The sequence below is a fragment of the Sebastes umbrosus genome, chromosome 18, assembly GCF_015220745.1.
Source record: "Sebastes umbrosus isolate fSebUmb1 chromosome 18, fSebUmb1.pri, whole genome shotgun sequence".
NCBI classification, from domain to species: domain Eukaryota; kingdom Metazoa; phylum Chordata; class Actinopteri; order Perciformes; family Sebastidae; genus Sebastes; species Sebastes umbrosus.
Genome location: NC_051286.1, coordinates 4,899,589 through 4,919,108, shown reverse-complemented (window position 1 = coordinate 4,919,108; position 19,520 = coordinate 4,899,589). Strand labels below are relative to the sequence as shown.

The following is a 19,520-nucleotide window of genomic DNA, read 5'->3' as shown; positions in this document are numbered from 1 at the left end:
AGGCAACAACAGCTGTCAGTGTGTCAGTGTGCTGACTTGACTATGACTTGCCCTAAACTGCATGTGATTATCATAAAGTGAGCATGTCTGTAAAGGGGAGACTCGTGGGTACCCATAGAACCCATTTACATTCACATATCTGGAGGTCAGAGGTCAAGGGAACCATTTGAAAATCCTCGCCAAAATTTGGAGAGTTATTCAGCCTCCTTCACGACATGCTAGTATGACATGGTTGGTACCAATGGATTCTTTAGGTTTTTTAGTTTCATATGATACCAGTATCTTCACCTTAGCTTTAAAATCCACTACAACCTCCGAAAGATCAATTGCGTTAAAGAATTTTTTTACGTTAAATATAACTTAACATAACTTAAGTTTTCTTAACAAAAATAAATGAAATGCTGGGTTATAGGCCAACTATATATTTTTTAAAAAAGGTGTCTTACACCCCTTAAAATCAAGAAGGCCTCGCCACCCCATTTGGCGACCCCTAGTGGGGGTCGGGAACCCCAGGTTGGGAACCAGTGACCTACACGTTATCAGTTACTGACATACGCTCAAAGTCCACTTTAACAAACCACCAGCAAGATAAGTTTTGACTATTTCATTGGAAAAGGTTTGTTTGATTTAGCGCCAGTCAGACAAGTAAATATTAAAGTAGAGTGGTGTTAGTCACTTCACACACGCCCGTACACACACATGCACGTACTCAATACATATTAATGTGCTCCACCCTCGGCTCGACCGGCGGCCGGCGGCATTAATATTCCCTCTGATTTCCGTGCACATGGGGCATTAAAATACTGCCATTAACATCATTACCGCCGTGGAAATATATCAACAAGTCATGTTGAATTAGTGTTAATGTGCCCACTGACGGGGCACACGCTCCCCTCCACCCCGGCTCAAATGCCAGCATGCTGTTTCCTGCTCAGCCTGGCAGGAGGCCTGCTCCGGCTGCCCACTCATGACCCTCAAACACTTGCTGTTGTCAGGGAAATGGATCAGCCTTTCTGGTGCGCTTAGTTCTTCTTTCTTTTTTTTCAAATTGGATTAATTGGAGTAATAGGAGGTTGTCTTACCCTCCATGCCATGCTTTTTATCTCTCGCTAATTGCTCTCTCCTCTCCTGCCTCCCCTCCGTCTCTCTACCTCCAGACAATATTTCTGCTCGGTGTCTCTTCTCCCCTTTCTTCAACTCCCTCTGTCAACCTTTTACAATCTGCAATCTCTTTTGTCTCTGTTTTTTTAAGCCATTGTTTGCCCCTGAGTGACTGCTCATTTTATGGTGGAAACTGTGCTTTTCACACACGGGTATTCAAAAGAGGTGCTTATCTGACTTCCTGTGCAAAGTGCTGCTCTCTCCCTCTCTGCCCTGAACACTAGGTATGCTAATGTAGTCCAGAAAGAGCGAGACAGAAGGCAGCGAACCTACTGGCACACTCTGTACAGTAAGACTCATGCATGAGCCAAAACAATACACACCCATATGTTGATCCGCAGGATGGGATGGAACTTGTTGCCATGGTGAATGCATGGATGTGTGAATCAGTGTTTGACAGTGGCATTTCCTTGTTACTGTTTTAACATGCACAGAGAGCCAGCTGTTGGCCATATTTGTGGTTATGAGGTGTTTATAATCTATTTACATGAATGTTTAATATCCAGCATTGTGTGTTATTGTTGAGGTGTTTAAAGCAGCTGTCAAAATATCATTTTTTATCAGCAGATGTTTTGCTCGTGGTTATAATGGTTTGTAATAGCACACTATGTACTTGAAAGAAATGTGTGCATGATTTTTGGTGATTACCCTTTGATGCTGAAACCAAATCAAAAATTAATGTGCAACAATTTTGATAATTGATTCAAATAGTTTTTCAAGTAAAAATGCGGGTTTCTGCTTCTTCAAAGAAACACTTTGACATTTTGGGAAATGTGCCTGCTGAGAGCAAGATGGGAAGATCAATACTACTGTCATATCTGTCTGCTGAATATGAAGCTATACAGCCAGCAGCTGGTTAGCTCAGCTTATAGGATATAGACTGGAAACCGCTAGCATGGCTCTGTTGAACGGTAAAAGAAAATCAGTCAAACCAGCATCCATTCATTAACACATTAAACCTCCTTTGTTTAATACCAGTGGGCAACATCTGTTTCTGAAAAGTGAAGCCAATGCTGAAGTGCCTTAAAATTGCATTCTTTCTAACAGCCAGCAGGGGGCGACTCCTCTGGTTGCAAAGAGAAGTCTGATTGTATAAAAGTCTATGAGAAAATGAGCCTACTTCTCACTTGATTTATTACCTCAGTAAACATTGTAAACATGAGTTTATGATCTCAATCGCTAGTTTCAAGTCTTCTTCAATACAGCATGATGTTCATTTAGTAAATTATGGTCCCATTTAGAGTCAAATAGACCATAAAGCAGGGGATGCTTTAGGGCGTGGCTACCTTGAGATTGACCGTTTGCTACCACGGCGTTGTCCGGTCTGGGAGTTGTCCGTGTTTTCCTCTTACAACTTTATCCCTTTCACAGTGTGTTTTCACTTCATGAAAGTTACTTATAACATTTTGGTCACCTATAAATGTTTATTCAGCGTTCGGTTGTACTTAGCTCCACCCTCTCGTGTCACTTCTGGTTGCAAAAAAACAAAGTGGCGACGGCCATAAAAACAAGATGACGATGGCCAAAATCCCGAACTCAAGGCTTCAAATCGGCAGTCCACTTACAGTACATGGAGTCGTGTTTCTTGCAACCTGAAAATATTATTAATTCTTTTACTACAATAGCTCCATTTTGGTCGCCACCAACTCTGTCTGCTGTTTGGCAGCACCTGCCTGCTGCATCTGAAAACAAGGTTGATGAGCACTGTGAGAACTAAAACAGTAAAGCTGCAGGCCGTAAGAGAAAACAATGAGCTGAAAGAGGCTAAAACACTCCAAAGAGCAGATGGGAACTACTGAGTCGGGTGATAAAGGTTAAACCAAGGAGTTGTAGACCATATGGAGACCATAAAGCAGGGTATGCTTTAGGGCGTGGCCACCTTGTGATTGACAGGTCGTTACCACATGCAGTTTTGGTGAAGTCATAGTCAAGTCAGCACACTGACACACTGACAGCTGTTGTTGCCTGTTGTGCTGCAGTTTGCCATGTTATGATTTGAGCATATTTTGTATTCTAAATGCAGTACCTGTGAGGGTTTCTGGACAATATTTGTCATTGTTAATCAATTAATTGAGAAAATAATCAACAGATTAATCAATAATGATAATAATCTGTCAGTTGCAGCCCTAGTACTATTTCCATCCCTGAGTTTCAGTCTGTGCAGACAACAAAAACCAAACAACTAAAAGAACAGTAACTTTATAGCAGAGAAAGACATTAATCCTTTCAGTATTCTTTCATAGTCTTTCTTATACAGGCTGTATATTGTCACCTAGGTGTGACTTTTACAAGCTTTGAGCCTTATCATTAAACAGATTACACACGGCTAATCAGGTTAACGGGGAACTTCTCTCTGTGCGTAGCCACTGGCAACAAAGGACAAAGTCCACACAGGAGCAGTTAAATGTTTGCACGAGCCGGAAGAGACGGCAGCATAACACAATAATAAAACTCCAAAACAGGTGGATGAACTTACAGTGTCACCACCCTCTCTTCTCCTCTTGCTGCTTGGCTCAGTGTGTGTACTGCTTCCAGATGGGGAGGGTGTTTTATGACTTTAAAGTACAAATAGGGCACATACACACACACACACACACACACACACACACAAAGTGATGGTCTCACTCACTTGCCACAGCGTGTGGGACAAATTTATGTCCTGAGTATCCGACACTCGCTGATGGTTAAAAATGAGTTAGACTGAATGAGTTATAAGATGCTCGCGGGCCAAAGGGTCCATAAATCCCGGACTAGGCCATGTCACACCGGCCAGCCGAGCCTGCTCTTGCTTATTAATAGCAATTTACCCACCTTGTGTTTGATGCAGTGCGGCTCTGGCTGGCCAGTCCACTGCAGGCCGCTCCCCTCTGTACTCCACTCAAGGTTCAATCCCCATTTCAGCTGGCTGCGGGTCGGGGTTGAGGCCTACACTGACACCTGCTGGCTACTAGCGGTACTTTTAATTCAAATCCCCTTTAACCCATGCAGTGATCCTCACACTGGAGTGATGATAGAAATGTTACAGGCGCGCGCCACATTGTGCTGCATTCATATGGTGATTTGACCATTAGCCTATGACTCTGGACAAATGGCAGCCCCATTATGAAGGTGCGGTGGGGGACGGCTAAGCCTTTAAGAGTGGCTTAAAATCTCCCCTCAGACATTAAATCACGTCCTACTTTCTCTCATTCTTTTCTGAAAAACATGGTTGCCTTTCATGAATTACAAGAGCGAGGCAGTCCTCCGAGTGGTGTCCTACTCTGGTTATAATACGTCTCGCTCTCGCTCTCTCTTTTAAAACAGGGGGCTGGGTAATCACTCACTCTTTAAATATGGAGAATTGTATCAGCGCTGAGCTGCTTTCTCTTACTTCTTTCCCCGCTCTGACTCTCTTAAACTCCCTTCCTACTCATCACCAACATCAGTAGGTATATTAAAATTGATGGTTGAGAAGCTGCGGTATCTCGACTGTGTGTGTGTGTGTGTGTGTGTGTGTGTGTGTGTGTGCGCCTGTGTGATATCTGTTTGATTCCGTAACTTGTAATGTAAGTACCCAGGTAGTTCAGAGCTATTTCCCCCCTGGGGCCTCTTCATCACTAAAATGTCTTTTGCACTCCCCCATCATCATCTTGCCGAGGACTCATTTTCTCTCTCCGTTGCACACACACATACACACACACACACACATACACACACACACACACACACACGCTCTCCCTCCCACCAGGTAAATTAAAGTTATTGGCTCCGAGGCAAAATAGTAATATCAACATGTCATCACGGGCGTTTTTAATAATATCAGCAGGATTATATTGACAGAGAGGATTAAATTGTTTTACACAGAAGATTATGAATCCTCGGAGGGGATGTGGCATTGTAAGTTGCTATTAACACTTAATGCAATCCCATCACCCACTTAATGCATATAGCACAGCCTCCCCAGCAGACGTTAATACACTGTAATGGTCCAGTGGTTGGAGAAATCTGCGGCTATTTCAACGAGATACCACTTAATAAACATGCTGTATTGATCCTCCCTTTGGGCCACAGTGAGCCACTCTTGTGGTTTCGGTCATATGAGCACAAGTTCAGTCCCTAATGCATGATGCAGATTGCATGTAGTATAGTTATTAATATGCTCACCTTATAATCCTATTGACTTCATCGTATTGATTTATATAGAACTGCAGCATAGTCCCTTTTGTTCTTGGCTTCATATTGATCTCTAAATTACACTGCAGAATATTAATTTCAACAAGTGATTAACGAAGTATTCAGTCTTAACATCCACATCTATTTTGTGAAGCTGCTCCGGCAGATTTTCTGATTAAATAGATTCATCTATATGGTAAATGTCTTTTTCTTCCTAAAGAGCTTTGCTTCCTTTTACTGCAGATGCAGCTTTTGTGGTTTGGGCTTTTATGGCGACATAATGAAACACTGACAGGCTATTCATTTCCACGTAATTGTTACAGTAGGGAAGTTGTCTAGTCAGGAAGTCCTCAGCCACCTGTGTTGGGTTGCACTCATTGGCTTTGTGTGACCAGAATGCAAGTGAAGGCTGAGTGTGGTGCCTTTATGAAATATTAACACAAGGTGGTGCTCTTGTCCTCTGGAAGAGCCTCGTTGTCAACCTGATGCTGGGACTGTATGGATGTGTGGCTGGTGAGACTGCTCTGTTTTCAGCTGTTGGTCAAAATATTTAACTTTGACAGACATAAGATTAATAAAACAGCATCAAGGGGGTGAAGGAAAGCAGTTAACAATGTAGAAAAGAATATTAAGTGTATTATTATGTCAAATAAATCCATCTAATTCATCGTCATACCTGCGAAAACACAGGCTTTAATGTGCTTTTATGATAAAATATTCAGAGAAGCATTCAAAATGTTAAACATTTAATGAAAAAATTTAAATTATTACATTTAAATCTTAAATAATATGGGGTAAAATTGCATACCATATAACCGCAATGTCCCCACATATTTGGAAAACATTTCCCCATGTTTTCTGAATGTTTCTCTACAAGAGTAAAGACAAAAAGCCCCCAAAGTAATCTTAAAATAATACAAATATTATTATATTCTGACTCAAGTGTCTGTAATGGTGGAAATGTCACAGAATAACCACATGAAATTGAATTCTATGATCCCATAACAAACAATATACTGTACCTCCAGGGGTAACTGAGGTGTAATATTCTCCTGATAGCATGACACTGCAACTAAACTACTGTACATTTTCCAATCTCAGCTATTTGTCTGTAACATTAAATAGGCATAACGAAATACATAATAAGGAAAAAACAATTCTATGGTATTATTTATGAAGCGTTTAGCACCCCAAAACTCAGAACTATGTGGGTGTGGTTTGATGACATTTGATGGACAGTGCGTCTCCTCGGCAACATAAGCCAACAGTACCGCAGCTACCATACTAATATGCTAATATATATATGGTGCCTTCAAATGGGGTTGTGTTTGCCATGTTCAAGTTTCTGAAAGCTCAGAGTTCACGAGTTGTGACGTGTTTGTTGACGTTGTCCGAAATGGCGGAGGCCATTATGCTACCCACTTTCTAGCTTGCTAAACTGTTAGCCTCTGTGGCTTCTAGACGCCGACAGTAACGTAAATATTGCCGTTGCTTAGTAGCGGTGTTCTCACGACTTAACCACTTGAACGCCAAGCATATCGTGTACACGACTTCCCATGTTGTGAACACAAACTCACGAGTTTCATTTCAAGGCACTATTTTGTACGCTAAAACAGTATGTGAGATTTGTTAGTATGTCCGGAACCTCAGTATGAAACCAAGAGTACGCAAATCATAAACTATTTCCAATATTACAGAATGCAACGCTGGACACTACAGCGGCATAGATATCCCACAGATGATGGACAGCATGTAGTGTATAGTATGCGATTTCAGACGAAGCCTTTCTGATTGGAAGTAGGTGACATCACAGTTTTCCAAATGAAATAGCTTTAAAGCAAATAAACAATCAGGATTTTTGCTTAGTGAGTCTGATAATGTAAAGTTTCTATACTGACTATTGGGTATTGTGTTTGATAAACTCATTCCAATAAAGAAACTGTACACAGATTCAATGATGATGCCAGATAAACAATATATTTCCAAACCCCCCCACCCCATTGAATGTTATGATAATATTAGCTAAACAATACAGTGCCAATATTGCGTGAGGAGAAATAAAGTGCCTGCTTTCTCTTCCATTAGGCAGCCGGGGCTCAATATTAGGACACAGTGCGTTATCCGTCTCAGTCGGCACAGCCCTCGTTAAATTGTTTAGAAAATTGCACAGGGCCGTTTTAATGTGATTAAGACACAAATTGAGCACGCTACCCACCTCCTCCTCCTCCTCCTCCTCCTCCTCCTCCTCCTCCTCCACCTCCTCCTCGTGGCTCCTCCGGTCTCTGGACGATGCAAATGTCAGGCATGTGTGTAGCTGGAGAACAGAGGGGGGGGGGCGGGGACGCTGTGCAGAGCTCCCCTGCATCCTTGACCCAGTCAAGTGGGAACTCTACAGCATCAAATCAGCAGAGAATAGTCATGTTAGGTGTGTATTACTCAGCGAGGGTGTGTTGGTATGTAGAGGGGGTGCGGAGGAGATGTGTTCTCAAGTGGGCAGGGTGTGTGTTTTTTTTTGTTTTAAAGAGGGCAGGCAAAGCTGGAGCATCCCACAGCTGAAGCAAAGACACACCCCGCCCCTCTCCGCTCGCCTCTCTCTTCCTTTCTGCGGCCCTCTGTGGTCTCCTGGCCGTCCCCAAGTCATTTCAATCTAAATGCAAATTTCATCAACCTCCCTCTAAAAAAGACTGATATTAGTATCAAAGCCAATGTGTTACGGCTGTGTCGTGTGGACGTGTCACTCTCAATAGCATCTCCAGTGCGGAAACCTGCCAATCTCCCTCCACATACTGAGAATGGATCTCCCGCTTTCTTTCTCTCTTTTCCTCCCTCCTCTTCCTCTCTCCGTCTGCAGCGCTCTCTACGGCTAAACATGTTCCCTTTTTCTGGCCACTTTGATCCCCTCTGTTTTCTCTTAACTCCGCATCCCCTCATATTTGGCCTCGTGTAACCTTTTCAGCGAGAAGCCCTCCAAATAGAACCTCATTAGTCCTCCATATGTTGTGTTTCGCCTCCCCGAGCCCTCTTGCCCCTGCTCTGCACTAAGCAGCTCACTGGGACTCCGCACATGCTTGCAGACCAACGGAGAAACACAGCAGAAAATTCACTCCTCTCTGCAGTCACACACATCTTCCTCTTTCCCCCCTCTCCCTCTCCGAATCCTCCATTTTCCTCTCCCCGTTCTGTCCTCTCTGTCTCTGTGTTTGCAGTCAGGTGAAGCAAGGTGGAGTTGCGGGATGGAGGGATGGGTGGAGAGGAGAGAGAGAGAGAGTGCAGGGAGGGTGGGGGGGAGGCTGAGAGAGGAGTTGGAGCACCCCGGGGAGGCTGCGCTCCAGGGGTTGTTAACATGCAGGTTGCATATTTCTGAATTGCAGAGCAGCCTTATCTCACAGTGCTGGGTCACTGAAGCACTTCCTCTCTCACTGTGTGCATGTGCACCGCATTCCCGTGCAAGTGTGCTCTCGCATGCATGTCTGCATTTTTAGAGTGTGTGTGTGTGAGTGCACGTGCCTGCATGTGAATATGTGCATATGTGTGTGCAAGCGTGCTGGAAACAGCAGGAAATGTGATGGGGAGGGATTCTCTCTTCCTCTCTCTCTCTCACTTTCTCTCTCTTTCTCTCTCTCTCTTTCTCGCACTGCAGCAAGAAACACTCATCAAACTGCAACACGCATCTCGCAGAAGCCCTCAGATACAGCAGCAGCAGCAGCAGCAGCAGCAGCAGCAGCAGCAGAGCCTGGGCCTCCTGTTAACACACAGACATGACACAGCGACAGCCAACAGCTTAACACTCTGCTCCCCAGCTGGCTCTGCTCTCAGGTGGGCCACTAAGGTCTGCCAGATAAAAGCTCGCACTGCAGGGTATTAGGCGCTCTAGCCAGGGGGGTGACTCTCCGTGTCGCCGCCGGCCCCCCTTTTAATATCTGCTGTCCCTGCCTGGTGTAAGTTGGAGGATCCTGCGTGTCCTTGGGGAGGTCATGCTCTGCTTTAAAGGCTGCGCTGCACGCTGGGGCCCCCATACATCTCCCAACATGTTACCGCGCTCTAAATGAGCCTCCCTTCCTCCTTAACATCTTTGTCACGATCCCCCCCCCTCCGTTTGTCACAGCGTGGCAGCAACACTATTGTCATACACGTCGCTGTCGTCATTATCCAATAACGCGGTGTCGTGCGGAGGTCAGAGTTTAGACGGCGAGTTGTGTGTGAAAGGAGGATCACGTAATTGCACCGTGGAGATTGTGCGACTTCTACTGAATGCACAATTAGCTCCGTTTCTGTTTTGACCTTAGTAACGTCTGCTTTAGTGCACAGAGGGAGGGTGTTAGGTAGAAGTATGCACGCAGTAATACCTTCATATTTGCAGTTTGCGTATATTCTTGTGTTCTAAATCATGTAAGAAAGTCAGTAGAGAGCTTTCATCACAGCTTGCAGGTGTGATCGTTTAATTTCAATCATTTTTAAACACCTGAAGAGGTAACTCTATCCTGAACTTCTCATTTTATTCCATACATTTTTCCGGCTTGTCAAAACCTGGTGCCTACATTACCCACAATGCAACTCAATTGCCAACAGTTCAGTCAGAGATTTGGGCGTGTTATGCTAGTAGCAGCTAATATAGCTCGAGGCTAGCCTCCAGCAGAGAGGAGGAGCGGGCTACAGACTTCTGCTAATCTCACTTCTTTCTAAGTCCACACCCCGAGAGTTTTTTAAAGGGCCAGTGTTCAAAGGGTTTTCGGTGGCAGAAATATAATATAATATTCATAACTATGTTTTCTAGGGCTGTGTATTGGCAAGAATCGAAAACTGTCACGGTATAAAGAACGCACCACCATATGTATAAAATCTGAGTAACAAGAAAGTTTACTTTTTTATGCTATCAGAACAGTGGGATCTGCATTTATCACCGTCCCTCTAACATCTAACATCATAATGCTACTTTCAGAGAGCACATACACTGAGACATACGCATCTCTTTGCAAATGAAATAAAGTATTGACCGAGTTAATCTTTGTATGTAAACTATTAATTAAAAATCGATGCAGTGTTTTTGAGAATGGATAAAGTATCACAAAACATAATATCGCGATATTTTATTTTTTCGATATTTTCTTACACCCCTAATGTGTATAATCCCCTAAAACTAAGAATCGTTGTGTTTCTGTTGGCTTAGAATGAGCCCTTCATATCTACATAGAGGGCAGGTCCTCTTCACGGAGTCCGCCATGTTGCTCCACCATGTTTCTACAGTAGCCCAGAACGGACAAACCAAACTCTGGCTCTAGAGAGAGCCTTTAGCATTGTTACGTTACCTGAAGGCCACCGTAGTTCTCCGACACGCTTGTGAAACTGTGGTAACGTGAGTTGCAGATTTCAAACCGGGAAAGGGAGGAGTCAGCGGAGGGGTACCCAGTTGGTTGCAATTTGCAACCGCACCACCACACCACCTTCAATTTTCAAACTTGTAGTCTTCAGTCCCAGCTGACACTGACTAAAATGACATCATCATCTCCCCGAGACCTGTACACAGACTTTGAAGTGTAAAATCGGTGGAGTTCCCCCTTAAATTGGTAATCATCTTTTGACCATTCAGACATAGTTGTGAGCCCTTAGAGGGTCCCGACCCCCATGTTGAGAATCAATGATATAGACAATACAGACACTATATAGAAGTAATACTTGAGATACAAAAATGCACATTTTTCATCTCACATCATTCTTTCCTGTCAAAACGTGTCTCTGTGTGCACTCATGCATGTTTGTCCATGTGTGTGCGTGTGTTTTCCTGTCAGTGTGTGACTGTGTGTGTGTGTGTGTGTGTGTGTGTGTGTGTGTGTTACAGTGTTTGATGTATATATGCGTGAGGAGGCCGGATCAGGAGTAATGCTGTGACCCGTCCCTGGGGTCTGTCTTCATGACTGAGTGGACTTGCACTTTGCAGATTCAGGTTCAAAATCGCTGCTTATAATAGACACACTTTAGATCTTAGCAACCGCCGTTGCTCTTGCCTTTCGTTGCAGCTCAAGGTTGAATGGAGCATGTACTTGTTGAGAATCTAACATGTCTGTGCTAAACTACGACATGTGCATCCCGGGTCCTTGAGGAGCACTCTACCAGAGGCAAAGCTCTCTGCGTCTGCCTCAGCTGGCTCCATTGTTGATCTCTGGCCCCTGCGAACGCAAAACGCATTACAGCAATATATTTGCCACATCCAGGCCAGCGTATTTTCTCAGAGGAGTCCTTTTCAGCCGCTGATATGGCTTAGCTTAAATCCCCCGGCCCTGTGACGACACACCGACGCAAATGGGCCAGACAGAGAAGGGTTCAGGGTTTAGAAAGCAAGGGATGAGCCAAGCTGTTAATTATTCTTGCCTCTTCTCTTTCTTGTCAGATCAAAAAAAAAGCTCTATCTTTAAATCAGAAACGATTAGATTTGAAAAAAAAAAAAAAAATCGAAATTGTTATCCGGTATTTGTAACAGCATCCTTGTGTTCATTCATATTCTGGGGAGCATTTATTCTGGCATGTTGTTGTTTGTGAAAGCTGACCCTTTTAGGATTAAATATTTAAAAAGAAGCCAGTTCGCCAGCTGTTACGTCAAATCTTTGATGCTCGATATCTCAGCATTTCACCCAGATTTAAAAAAAAACATTTTAGTATTGGAGCACATAAGAGATAATTGATCTGGAGAATGTGTTTTTGATTTCTTAAATGTCACAGATAAGGTCTCTGGCAGAGGATAAAGGCGCAATGTGTGAACCAAACGGGCAGATTGCACCTTTAAACTGGCCAAGAATACACTAAATATATTTCTGCCACATCCTCTTCTACCTCTAGCTTTTCCCTCTTTATCGCCTCACTTTGAATGATGTGTTTTTATTGGTTGCGTTCCTTCCCTCTCTGCATCTTATCTCTTCTGCATGGCTGGCTCATTTTTCCGACTGGCCTGGGTGTGAGTCAGGGCTCCTGCGGTGAAATAGGAGACCGTGCAGGAGGGGGGGGTGGCCGAGGGTCTGCATGCGAGCCGGACAGGAAGAGAAGGAGCTGCGTGAAGAGCGCACCCTGAGGCCTCTCAGGTGATGTAGTTATAGGAGCAGAGGGTGAAAGGTGGGAGTACCTATAGACCAGGGGAGGAGAGGAGAGAGAGCTGCATGGCTGATTCAGAGACTGACAGGCCGGCCGGCCGGACGGCTGATTGACAAGCTAACAGGCCGAACAAGGAGAGTGTGGGTTCACAGCTCCACGCTACTGCCAGCAGGCATCGATGCGGCTCTGAGGTTCACCAAAGGCCTGGATGAGTAATAAGTCATGTAGTGCTCACCCCTCCACCCTCCCTGCAGCACCTTCACTTGGGGGATGGAGAGAGGAAGAGGAGGGTGACGATAGAAGGAGAAGATAGATTAAGAGAGAAGAGCGTACTGTAAGGGAAAGAAGGGAGCATCTGAGCTGCAGAAAGGGGCTTGTGTCTGTTTGGGATAGGGCTGTCAAAGTTAACGTGATAATAACGTGTTAATGCAAATTTGTTTTAACATCACTATTTTCATTAACGCATTAACGCAATCAATCTTTCAGAGGTTGTAACAGGCTCAGTTTTAAAGCTAGAGTGAAGATACTGGTATCATATAAAACATAAGGAATTCATTGGTACCAACCATGTCATACTAGCTTGTCGGGAAGGAGGCTAAATAACGCTCCAAACTTACACTAAATTTTGACAAGGAAAAACTAGCCTGGCCATTTTCAAAGGGGTCCCTTGACCTCTGACCTCCAGATATGTGAATGTAAATGGGTTCTATGGGTACCCACGAGTCTCCCCTTTACAGACATGCCCACTTTATGATAATCACATGCAGTTTGGGGCAAGTCATAGTCAAGTCAGCACACTGACACACTGACAGCTGTTGTTGCCTGTTGGGCTGCAGTTTGCCATGTAATGATTTGAGCATATTTTTTATGCTAAATGCAGTACCTGTGAGGGTTTCTGGACAATATTTGTCATTGTTTTTTGTTGGTAATTGATTTCCACTAATAAATATATACATACATTTGCATAACGCAGCATATTTAGAGTATTAAATACTTGACAAATCTCCCTTCAAGGTACATTTTGAACAGATAAAAAATGTGAGATTAATTTGCGATTAATCGCGATTACATATTTTAATCGATTGACAGCACTAGTTTGGGCACAGGCACACTTGAGTATTTGTGCACATGCATGTATATATGTGTACATGCAGGAGTGTGTGTGTTGCGTGTGGTGTTGAGGCATCAGGAGAGAGCTCTCTGCAGGAAGATGTCCGATCCAGTCAGGCTGTGCCACTGATCCCAGGCCGCTGACTCTGCTCCCAGGCCCTGTCAGGTCCAGCTGCTCTCTCTCTCTCTCTCTCTCTCTCTCTCTCTCTCTCTCTCCCTCCTCCGAGTTTCTTACCAACCCCCAGCCTCTAACTCTGCCACGGAGCTGACAGCTTGGCCCCAACAGCGCGCTAACCACATTACCTGAACTCACCACAGTCATTATCCTGCACTGGACCCACTGGAGCTTGAAAGTCATTCCAACTTCTCTGCTGGTAGAGGTTAATAGGTGTGTGGGTGTGAGATTACATCCCAAAGGCTACGTAGCGTCCGGCAAATCCCGGAATTCAATTCTTTCCTGGGAGCGGCGTGGAAGGACAGCTGCCAGAGGGACAGGCTTTTTTCTCTTTTCTGTTTTTTTTTTTTATTCTGTTCACGCTTCCTGACTTGCACGTCAGATTTGATGACAAGAGACAGTCACAAGTGTCTGGGACATTTCTGTGCATCTGAAGGCACAAATGCATCAGCGGTGCAACTCCACTCCTGTACGAGATGCTTCTTTACCTTAAATGACCTTAAACGGCTCTTTACCTCTATTTGAAAATGGAGTATTGGTTTCATATAGAACCAGACTTCAACAAGATCTCATTTCTAATTTCAACAAGATGCTGATAATTCTGCTATTCATAGCAAGAAATCTACACCTGTAGCTATGGAACAAAAGGTTGAACTGAATTTTATCCAACTAGTAGCTATTTATAAATTGGCCAAAGGCTGCTATTTTGTGCAGGTCCCCATATCTTTATATTGGACCATTTTGATGTCAAACAACGTAATGTGACCATGAACAAGGTAGCGTAACAAGGTAGCGTAACAAGGTAGCGTAACAACGTAGCGTAACAACATAGCGTAACAACGTAGCGTAACAAAGTAATGTAACAATGTAGCGTAACAATGTAGCGTAACAAAGTAATGTAACAATGTAGCTTAACAATGTAGCGTAACAACGTAGCGTAACAACGTAGCGTAACAACGTAGCGTAACAACGTAGCGTAACAACGTAACGCCACAACGTAACGCCACAACGTAACGCCACAACGTAACGCCACAACATAAGGTTTGGTTTCACACGGGACACGAACAGCAGCCTCTTGGGTCAAAGTTGTGTTTGTTTGACCCATCCACCACCACTCTGTCCCGCACTCAGTGGATTTCTCAGTGGTTATTCTCATTATTATACCACATATCTTTCAATAACGTTCGCTCAATATACTACGTCACTTGCTGTGTGCGTCGCTCGTTGTACTACCTCACTTGCTCTGACCGAATGCAATAATGTTGTCATTCAACGTATGCATGGTTTGCAGAAACGTACAATGTCAACATTTTTTCCTGTCGACACGGCCGGGAAAACCTCTTAAACAGACGATAAAGAGACACATGAAACACTAACAAATAACATTTCCTATAGGTTAGCAGCTCCGTTACACAGGGCACACCAACCACTTGCTTTTAGTGAAGCATCTTTTGTAGCATCTGTGCACATATGTGATTACATTTCATAGCAGTTTTTATGTAGTAACATAACTGGCTGATATCCAATATATAGTAAAAAAAATCATTATATGTCTGATAAATTGGCAAAGCAATATGTCGGTTGAACCCCATTAGCCTGCTGATGAATAAAGTTTGAACTCTGGTTGGACTCGCGTAGTCTGTATATAAAACTAAATCACGCAATTCAGCAAAATTCTCCCGTATGGTCCTAAATAAGGATCTAATTTTAATAATTGGTTCAAAAAAGTTCAATGAAAGACATCGAGGACTTTTATTTATAACCATTTCCCTGCATGGCTCAATAAAGAAACTCTCTAAAAGTGTTCTCATAGTGCCAAAAAAGCTTCTGCTGTTGCACAAACCAAACCCTTGCTGGCTGCGTGTCAGCTGTGGCGCTGCTGCCTTACATAAAGTTTCATCCTATATGCACTGCCAATTTGCTTGAGATTGCATGTAGCTGTCAAGTGAGATGGTGTTCGGGACGATGTGCAAAGCCAGCGATGTAGCCACAGAGAGTACGGTCGCTTACGCAAACATTACATCAGACGTGTCACTACGAGGAGGCAGAGATGGACGGACGTGTTGCCTTCACTCCACTACGGTGCAGCGCAGACAAAATGAAGCACTGGTTTCCCAATCCTCATTTATAACCAATAGGTGGCCTCAATTAAGTTTGAAGGAAGTGTCACATTGCAGATACAAGAGAGAGGATTTGATGGATTTTAAGCAGCAGTGGGTGGAAATGGAGCAAATGTGATTTTAAAAAAAGTTATTTTTATAAAACGGTCACCATATCCTGATAGTAGTGCATGAGACAAATGGCATCTGCAAGATTTCATAGACCGGAGGAAAACAACCAGTCAGAGCTGATCTGGAGCCTTGCCATATCTGAGCCGGCTGTCAATCACTCGCAAACTCCGATCAAACGGTCAAACTAGGCAGCGCTGATCAAATATGAATCAATATTATGTTACGTTAATGCCTATTTCTCTCCTCAAATGCTTTCAGAAACATCTTGTAGTGTAATGTTTAGCTGTAAAATGAGAAAGTTTGTGACATGCAGCCATGTTGAGATCAAGTAGCGGACATACCATGCACCGCCCACCAGCCGGAGCACAGCCAATAGGAACGCTCTCTCTCTCTCTGAAATGACCTGTGATTGGCCAAAGTCTCCCGTCACAGGCTAGAGTTATTAAAGCCTGAAAACAGAGCCGTGAGGAGGTGCAGAAGTCTAGTTTTCTCTCAGAACACTTGAATTACAATATGCTGAAAGGTTATTATGGCATTTTGTACCCAATGATGCCAAAACCATTCTGCCTACTGAAGCTTTAAAAGGGGGAAATGGATGTTTTTGATGGTCCTTTCCTAAACTTCCAAAAGTCCGAGCTGACTGATAATCACCGGCAGGAATCTGGGAGTGCTGAGCCCATTAACAAGAGGAGATTTTTTTTTTTTTGCTTTAAGGGCAGAAAATCTCTATGTTTAACTCCTCTGCATTAGGAGCCAATTACACGGCTGAAAAAAATGACCCGGGGTAGTTTGGTGTCCAAGGTTGTTTGTGCTGACATTCTGCTTTTCAAATGCCAGTCTGTTAATTATGCAAATGGATTACAAGGCCCCCTGTATAAACATATACGTAGGCCCCTTTATGTGTACCCATATATCCTGCGAGTTATTAGAGACGGCAAGTTTCAATATTATAGAAAGAATTGAAATATGAAATGACCCCTCCGGCTGCAGCGAGCCTGCCTCTCCAGTATCCCTCTCAGACTCTCAGGCCCTCACTCTCCTCCTCCCCTGTCCTCTTTTTTTTCCTCCTTGTGGTGCAGCTCTTTGCGCAGCGATGCTATGCGACACTGGCCAGCTTTAGAGAAGGCGAGTCCACATTGCATTAATTCTGAGCAGAGAGAAATCCAGTATCAGATGTAATGGGTTTGATTCCAAAGCCCTGGGGCGATGTTCTGCGCTGCTGTAATGGTGGTGGGAGTCGGCAGAGATCCTGCACTCATCAGAATGCTGCCTAACACACACTCTTCCCTCTCATGTCTGCTCTCTCATTCTTCCCCTTCTTGTCTACTCTCTCTTCATCTCCATCCCTCCATTTTTCTCTCTCCTTGGATGACCAGAGGTGTACTCCACCCCGCCTCCGACTCTTCCCAACCTCCTCGCCATGTTGTTGCCTAATTACTGTCTCTAAACAAGGGGCTTTGTCCCCAGCAGTCCTGAATTAAGTGTCTGCTGCTCATTCGCAGATGGATAATTGTTTTTTTTTTTTCTTTTCCTTCCTCGCTGACTTCTCCTCTTCAGCTGAGGCCAGATTTAGTCAGGTATTCTGGAGAAGGCATCATTGGATAATGTCGAATAAGCCCCAGGGTAAGTTTCCCTCTCTGGTTTTTTCTTTTTTTTTTTTTCTTATTTTAATTAAAGAGCAGCCTGCCATCGTGAGCAGGGCACCTCTCCAAGACAACATGTGATCGGTTAAAGGAGTAATTGTTTGCTCCAATCATCGCCATCACACTGTGTAGATGACAGAAACCCATGCACTCCCTCGAACAAACTGATACACCGTTGGCTAATCGAACACGCGTCAAGTGCAATTTGATGTCCAATGAAATATTTGACCCATATAGAACGACGAGGGACAAAGTTGGCGCCATAAAGAGATGTTTAACTTAGTGGAACTCTGTGAAACCTGCAGCTGCATGCTTTATCATGCATTTAACAACACTAGCCTGGTGTTTTCTTTTTGGGAATGGGGGGCTCATTGGGGTGGAAGTAAAGCTTTATGGCTCTTTGGCGGACCATGTCCTGCATGCTTTATGACGACAGACGGACGTGCACCTTTATCCAGCCAAAGTCATGAGACAGAAGTAATAAAAACAGCATCCAAAAATATCTCCTGTAATCTGTGTTGTTGAGTAAGGTATGCTCAGCGTAGTGTGACCACCTGGCCTGGTTTCCATATAGTTTTTGGGGGAGGTTCTACCCTCTGCCACGTGTCCCAGCAGAATAAAGATGAGGCTTAAGCACCTCTAATGTTGCATAACACAAACACCCAGAGCGAGCTGCCGTCCTCTGGCCGCCCCACCTCTCCTGCATCTGGAGCCTTTGGGGGGAAGCGAGGGCTTTCCCTGGGCTCACCAGCATGAAAACGGGGAAGCATAAGTTTACAGCTCCCTCCGTCTGCTGGGGCTCCCCTTATTATTGTGATGGATGGCGAGGGAAAAGGGGAGAGCGATGGCCCTTGCCTCCTCATCACCTATCCATGAACAGCGAGCAGCTCGACCGACGGTGGAGTAATTACGCCGTCATTATAACGTGCGCTTGTGCACAAGCATACTACATAAACGCAGTCCCATACACACCAGATGGGGTCCCCAACATCTCCAGCCCAGTGCCTCCCTCCCTCCTCCATACATCGCTGCTCTACTATCTTCTCTCCTCTCTGCACCAGCAAGGGAATTCCAGCCTTCCAGGAAAGCTTGCCAGCTCTGTGTGTGTGTGTGTGAGCGTCTGTTTGCATTGTATGCATGCTCACATGCGTATACAGGGCCTCTGTGCATGCTAACCATTAACAAGGCCTGTTTAGCGTTGGGCCCTCTCCATCACTGACAGGCTGACAGATGTGGATGCTGTCGTGGTGCCATGCTACAGGGAGCTAGATCTCCTCGCTTGTTCTACACCAGCAAATGAGCTTCTCTTCACAGGCATGGCAAGACAGTATTTGGGTTGACCATACAAATAAATGTTTTAATAATAATCTAATTTATCCTCTGACTTTTTTAAGCAAGGGATTTTTAAAGAGAAACTAAACAGCGCTAATGATGGCAACAGTGCTGACAAAGCTAACAGTGTTTACCTGAGGGGGAAACCAGAGGGTGAACGCTACGCTTCCTCGACAACACCGTGGGTTTGGATGCCGTTATCCACCGTATGAGTGGAGTGTAGAACGGCGACCGTAAGCTAGCCAATGGGGCACAACAGAGAGACTTGTATGCACTAAAATGCACGCTTGGCTTGCCCGGCTATGTAAACAAAGCACAGAGAAGTCCGGATTATAACACACACAGAGGGAGAGTGACTTCATTCTCTGCTCAGGTAGACATTAGTCCTCTATATCTTTACATTGCAAATAGTTGTTTGCTGCTATATGCTCTGAATTTAGCACCTTTAACTTCTCGCCTTGCTGCAGAGATGTAGAAGTTCAGAGTATGTTAGTACACCATGACATCACTGCTGGGGGCAGTTCCAGGTCTTGTGTTTGTTGGACCCACCAACCCACCCTTAGTATGTCTTTTTGCTCTTTAAACTACGTCACTCCTGGTGCATTTACTGTGGCCACGGATGGGTTTACATCATAG

The 19,520-nt window shown here is 44.3% G+C and overlaps 1 long non-coding RNA gene across 1 annotated transcript; it reads left to right on the top strand.

Moving 5' to 3' along the window:
- Positions 1 to 511: 511 nt before the first annotated feature.
- LOC119477179 lies at positions 512 to 19,297 on the top strand. The gene is made up of 3 exons (XR_005204192.1): positions 512 to 524; positions 12,352 to 12,355; positions 19,148 to 19,297. It is a non-coding gene; the product is annotated as an uncharacterized LOC119477179 (long non-coding RNA).
- The last annotated feature ends 223 nt before the right edge of the window (positions 19,298 to 19,520 follow it).